Genomic DNA, 5,000 nt, shown 5'->3' with positions numbered 1-5,000 from the left:
GAGATTTCTATGCTACAGTAAATAACAATCTAAATAAATACTGTGTTTCAATTTCCTCCTCCTCCTCCTCCTCCTCCTCCTCCTCCTCCTCCTCCTCCTCCTCCTCCTCCTCCTCCTCCTCCTACTCAATTCGTGATGGGTGGAGGTCTTCTGTGTGGGCGTGGGAGGAAGAGGAGGAGGAAGAAAAGGAGGAGGAGGAGGAGGAGGAGGAGGAGGATATGGAAATATTGGATTCTAAAAGTGTATATTTCTCAATCATTCTCTCTCTCTCTCTCTCTCTCTCTCTCTCTCTCTCTCTCTCTCTCTCTCTCTCTCTCTCTCTGAATGTCACAATCTACCTGAGAAATTTCGTTTTTTTCTCGATTATTTTCATTTTTCCTTCCAATTTTTTTCCCCGCCTTGTTTTTTTCCCCCTCACGAAATGAATGTTAATTGCCTTTCACTTGTAATTTACACCTGGAGGCAATTAACGAGGGAAAGGTGGACAGGTGCGTGTGAGAGGGTGAGAGGGAGAGGGAGAGAGGCGGAGAAGGCAGGGCTTGTGTGTGTGTGTGTGTGTGTGTGTGTGTGTGTGTGTGTGTGTGTGTGTGTGTGTTGTGCCCAGCCTTCACCTCTCTCTCCACTCTTTCCTCCTCCTCCTCCTCCTCCTCCTCCTCCTCCTTCTCCTCCTCCTCCTCATCCTTCTCCTCCTCCTCCTCCTCCCTTCTGCCTCCTCTTGTATTTCTCTCTCTCTCTCTCTCTCTCTCTCTCTCTCTCTCTCTCTCTCTCTCTCTCTCTCTCTCTCTCTCTCTCTCTCTCTCTCTCTCTCTCTCTCTTGCTCGCTTGCTCTCTGAACTCCACCTCACCTTACAATCTCAATTTCCACTGGCTTAATTGCTCTTCCTCCTCCTCCTCCTCCTCCTCCTCCTCCTCCTCCTCCTCCTCCTCCTCCTCCTCCTTTTCCTCTCGCTGACACGAAAGCGAAAGTGTGCAAAACAAAAAAGTGAGATAATGTCACTTTTGAATGAGAGAGAGAGAGAGAGAGAGAGAGAGAGAGAGAGAGAGAGAGAGAGAGAGAGAGAGAGAGAGAGAGAGAGAGAGAGATTGTGTTTGACCTTTCTAATGCTCAAAGTCTCATTAATATTTTTCTGTCATATTTATATTTATCCATGAATATTATTGTGATTTTTTCTTTTATTTTTGCTTTTATTTTTGCTTCATAGAACGAGTTTTTCAAAATATGACTCGGTTTTTTTTCCTCCTTTCCTCGTTTTTTTTTTTTTCGTTTTTTTTTCTTTTTCTTTTTTCTTCCACAAATATCAGTTACGTCAGCCTTTCCCGTTTGGATGAAGGAAAGCATGTGTGTGTGCGTGTGTATGTGTGTGTGTGTGTGTGTGTGTGTGTGTGTGTGTGTGTGTGTGTGTGTGTGTGTGTGTGTGTGTGTGTGTGTGTGTGTGTGTGTGTGTGAATGTTTTCCTGTTTTAATCTAGAAAAAAGACGTGTGTGTGTGTGTGTGTGTGTGTGTGTGTTTAAGTATGTAAGTTTGTAAGTATGTAGGTCGCCCCTCCGTGTGTGTTCAGACAGGTCATGGGGAGGATGCCAGATGGTGCCAAGCCACAGTGCCACGCCATGCCAGTCTCCACAAAATACTAGCAACAGAAGCACTCACTTACTAGGGCCCAAAAAATAGCTGTTCTGTACTAGCCATGTCTCTATCACACTTGCTACTAATGTGTCTCAGTTCTGGCTAGTCTAAGTTGCTATTACACTGAAACTATTAACAGAAGGTGCACTCACTTACTAGGGCCCCAAAAATAGCTGTTCTGTACTAGCCATGTCTCTATCACACTTGCTACTAATATGTCTCAGTTCTGGCTAGTCTAAGTTGCTATTACACTGAAGCTATTAACAGAAGGTGCACTCACTTACTAGCACCCAAAAAATAGCTGTTCTGCTAGCCATGTCTCTATCACACTTGCTACTAATGTGTCTCAGTTCTGGCTAGTCTAAGTTGCTATTACACTGAAGCTATTAACAGAAGGTGCACTCACTTACTAGGGCCCCAAAAATAGCTGTTCTGTACTAGCCATGTCTCTATCACACTTGCTATTAATATGTCTCAGTTCTGGCTAGTCTAAGTTCCTATTACACTGAAGCTATTAACAGAAGGTGCACCAGTTGCTAGCCATTCATTAAATAGCTGTTCTGTTAGCCATGTCTCAATCACACACTTGCTATTAATATGTCTCAGTCCTGGCTAGGTATTAGACTCAGGCTATTAATAAAAGGTACACCATTTGCTAGCCAGTCATTAAAAAACTGTTCTTTACTAGCATTAAGTGTCTATTGCCTTCTTGCTATTAAAAGTAATGATGGGCCAAAAGATTCTATCACTGAGAGTTAAAAGGAGATGTAGCCAAGTAAATAATAGCTACACTTTGCTATTAATAACCTGCTTTGTACATTTACACTATCGGTAGAAGTCCTGAGTCACTAGCCCAATAAATAGTAGATTTTTAATAGCCATATGTTGCTATTCTATTTTTGCTATTAAAAGAAGCTCCCAGTTACTAGCCAATTAAGAAACATGTATTAATAGCTATACCATCCAGTACACTCGTTGCTATTCCACTTACTATCAGCTTTCTACCAACGTGCTATTAACCTCCCATCAACTTTTCATTAACTTGCTATTGACAAACTCATCTCACTCCTTGCCTTGTATTGAATGGCACACGTACACAGGTGAATCAGTGGCCAGGTACGCGGGCAGACAAGTAACCAGGTGGACTAGTAACGCCAGGTAACGCTAGGCAGGTCAAATAGTCGCACTTTTTTAACAGATATCGAACCCAGGCACCCGTGTTTCCTTGACAAGTGTGGTGACCAGTGCGCCACTCTTGTCACACTGCGCAGTTAGGCACTTATAAACCACTTCAATGCACTTAAGAGAGAGAGGAACACTTGAATAGACTGGGATTAGGGTTCTACTTATAACAGAGAGAGAGAAACACTTAAAAAAAGTTAGAGAACCGAAATGAGTTACTGAAGAAAACTAGGCAGAACCACACATAGGAACCGAGAGATTTAACTACACAGTAACTAATAAAAAAAACAGATAGAACCGCATTTAAGTCCCTAAACACCACAACAACCCCCAACACACACACACACACACACACACACACACACAATCGCACACTCAGCACAGTCACCCTCAACACACACCACCCTACACACACACACACACACCCCAACACCACCGCAACACAAGTAAACATCCACGTTAGGTATGGTGCCACGTTCCCAGTGCCATGGTGCCATATTCTCACAGTGCCAGGTAAATCATTTAATCCCAGGTGTGACGTGCTTACCTGGGAGCCGATAGATGTTTGCTGGGGCGACCTGGCGTGTCCTGCGGCTCCTCTCTCGGCTCTGCTGTGATAGGGCACCGTGTGGCCCTCCTCGCCTCGGTTCCACACACACACACGCACGCACACACACACACACACCTGCCCTAATGTGGTTTTCCTGTGTGGTTCGTTTGTGTTCAGTTTTCTTCGTGTTTGTGTGTGTGTGTGTGTGTGTGTGTGTGTGTGTGTGTGTGTGTGTGTGTGTGTGACCTGTATATGTGTCCCTGCAAATCGCTGTGTCTTCTGCTCTTTTCCTCTTATCCTCTTTCTCGCATTTTGTCTCTATCTATTTTCTTTCTTTTCTTTTCTTTTCTTTTCTCCCTGTGTCTGCATTTTTATTGTTTTGTTTTGTTTTCCTTCTCCTTTTCTTTCTCGTGTCCTTTTCTTCCCTTTTTTCTTTGTTTTTTGCTTTCTATGTTCTCTTTCTCTCTCTCTCTGTCTCTCTCTCTCTCTCTCTCTCTCTCTCTCTCTCTCTCTCTCTCTCTCTCTCTCTCTCTCTCTCTCTCTCTCTCTCTCTCCTTTTCTTTTGTTTTTTCTTTGTTTTCCTTCTTTTTCTTTTCTTTTCTTTTCTATTTTTCTTTCCGAAGCTTAATCTTCTCTTCTTCTTCTTCTTTTTTTCTCTCCTACTTCCCCTGTTCTTCTCTTTTATCTGTTTCTTCTTTCTTTTCTTTCTTTCTGTTTTATTATTTCATCTCCTTCTCCCCTCTTTCGCTTTTCTCTTTTTTTCTATTTGTTTGTTTCTTTTTTCCTTTTTTTTATGTCTCCCCTTCTTTTCTCCTTCTCCGTTTTCTTTTCCTGTCCTTTTTCTTTTCTTCTTCCTTTTTTTCTTTCTCTTTCTATGCTTATTTATTTATTTTTTTCTTTTCTTTCTGTCTGTTTCTCTTTTTCCTCTCCTCTTCTTCTTTTCTTCTTCTTCTCTTCTCTTCTCTTCTGCCTCTCTTCTTCTATTTCTCTCTCTCTTTTTTCTTTTTTTCTCTTTCTCTGTCCTCTTTCGTATTGTTTTGTTATATTTATTCTTCCTATGTCATCTCTCTCTCTCTCTCTCTCTCTCTCTCTCTCTCTCTCTCTCTCTCTCTCTCTCTCTCTCTCTCTCTATCAATCTTTTCTCTCCTTTCTTATTTTTCTCCTCCTTCATCTCCTTTCTTTATCCCCTCCTCCTCCTCCTCCTCCTCCTCCTCCTCCTCCTCCTCCTCCTCCTCCTCCTCCTCCTCCTCCTCCTCCCCCTCTTCCTCTATATATTCTCTCTTCTTCTCCTCTTTAAACATAGCTTTTCTTCCTCCTCCTCTTCCTTCTCCTCCTCCTCTTCCTCCTCCTCCACCACAACCTCCTCCTCCTCCTCCTCCTCCTCCTCCTCCGCTTAATAACAGTAATGAACTTTGTCTAAGGAACAGAAAAAGACACACACACACACACACACACACACACACACACACACACACACACACACACACACACACACACACACACACGCAGGAGGGAAGAGGAAGGAAGAGGAGGAGAGGACGGAGCGAGAGAGAGAGAGAGAGAGAGAGAGAGAGAGAGAGAGAGAGAGAGAGAGAGAGGGAGAGGGAGAGGGAGACGACCATACGGGTGGCTAAGGGCGCAGGG

At 43.4% G+C, this 5,000-nt stretch overlaps 1 protein-coding gene across 2 annotated transcripts in view; it reads right to left on the bottom strand.

The window, feature by feature from the left end:
• Window positions 1–3,494, bottom strand: part of LOC135092488 (adhesive plaque matrix protein 2-like) — a 24,742-nt gene extending 21,248 nt beyond the window's left edge. Inside the window, exon 1 of one of the 2 annotated variants that reach the window (XM_063991054.1) lies at window positions 3,354–3,494. The gene's annotated coding sequence lies outside the window, so the exon portion shown is untranslated. The remainder of the gene's footprint in view (window positions 1–3,353) is intronic. The other variant, XM_063991055.1, reaches the window with a different exon arrangement.
• Between the last annotated feature and the right edge of the window lie 1,506 nt (window positions 3,495–5,000).

Source organism: Scylla paramamosain, chromosome 40 (assembly GCF_035594125.1).
Source record: "Scylla paramamosain isolate STU-SP2022 chromosome 40, ASM3559412v1, whole genome shotgun sequence".
Taxonomy (NCBI): domain Eukaryota; kingdom Metazoa; phylum Arthropoda; class Malacostraca; order Decapoda; family Portunidae; genus Scylla; species Scylla paramamosain.
The sequence above is the reverse complement of the archived record's forward strand: the minus strand, read 5'-3'. Positions and strand labels throughout refer to the sequence as shown.